At 35.9% G+C, this 946-nt stretch overlaps 1 protein-coding gene across 1 annotated transcript in view; it reads left to right on the top strand.

Annotated features, from left to right (window-relative positions):
* The window catches only part of LOC119586272 (nuclear pore complex protein DDB_G0274915-like), a gene marked incomplete in the record, with an annotated part of 20387 nt that extends 19648 nt beyond the window's left edge, over window positions 1–739 (top strand). Inside the window, 1 exon segment of the mRNA XM_037934977.1 lies at window positions 1–739.
* Between the last annotated feature and the right edge of the window lie 207 nt (window positions 740–946).

Here is a 946-nt window from a genome sequence, read left to right as displayed (position 1 = left end):
AAGGGTGTAGGGTCTCATACTGCAGTGTAATTTGAGTACTCTTGTAATTACTCTACACTGAATAGCAAATTATTATATCGTAACTCAAGTGTCATAAGGAAAAAAAATCCTCTCTTTTCTATCACAACTAGTTTATATGCTTTCAGCCATTTTCTTGAGCCTGTATTATTGTGACACAAAGGAACCTTTTCAATCTGTTTAACATCCACCAGAAGGTAAACCATGATAGACTAATAATTGGGAATAATCATTATGTATGTTGCTTTTTTTCTGTACTTTTATTATTTTACTTAGCAAAGAGGCACTCCATACACTTGCAGCCTTTTGCCCTTTGACAACATTTTGCCTTTTTGTGATTACAGTGTCATTGTAAGAGAAACTTAATCACTGCCCTTTGCAGCTTCTATTCCAACTGGCCCTGTTAAGTGTGCCACATTCTCTTGGGTCACTAGCAACATACTTTAGGTGTTGTGGATTGTGAAGACAGGGGTTAGGGGGAAGGGGGGTATGGGAGGAAGTTACCTGTTCCCAGAACTATTCATATTGATATTGTATGTGTTTGGGATTGCAGGTATTAGAGGAATTTAAGTGATTATATGTCAGCCTATATGGTAATTGTACTGTACTACTGACATTTTTTAGTGTTCAGTTGAATGAACAAGCAAAATCACACAATGTTGCGTTCGGTGCTAACTCGTTACATAGTCCATGAAACCTTTTCCTGCTGACCTTAATATTATTGTAGCACCTTACTAATTTAGAAATAAAATTTAAAAAATGCCAGAGTACATACTTCTTTGTCTCTTGTATTGCCAAGTTGAATAGGTGTCTATTGTTGATGTCCTCCATGGACTCGATTGAAATGAATATGTCCAAGCTCTCTTCCTCATTTCAAGGTTGTACATTTTCTACAACTTGAAAAATAATGTAAATGTTTCTGATCAGA

Source organism: Penaeus monodon, chromosome 21 (assembly GCF_015228065.2).
Source record: "Penaeus monodon isolate SGIC_2016 chromosome 21, NSTDA_Pmon_1, whole genome shotgun sequence".
In the NCBI taxonomy this organism is placed as follows: domain Eukaryota; kingdom Metazoa; phylum Arthropoda; class Malacostraca; order Decapoda; family Penaeidae; genus Penaeus; species Penaeus monodon.
Note: the sequence above shows the minus strand (reverse complement) of the source record. Positions and strands in the feature narration are given on the sequence as shown.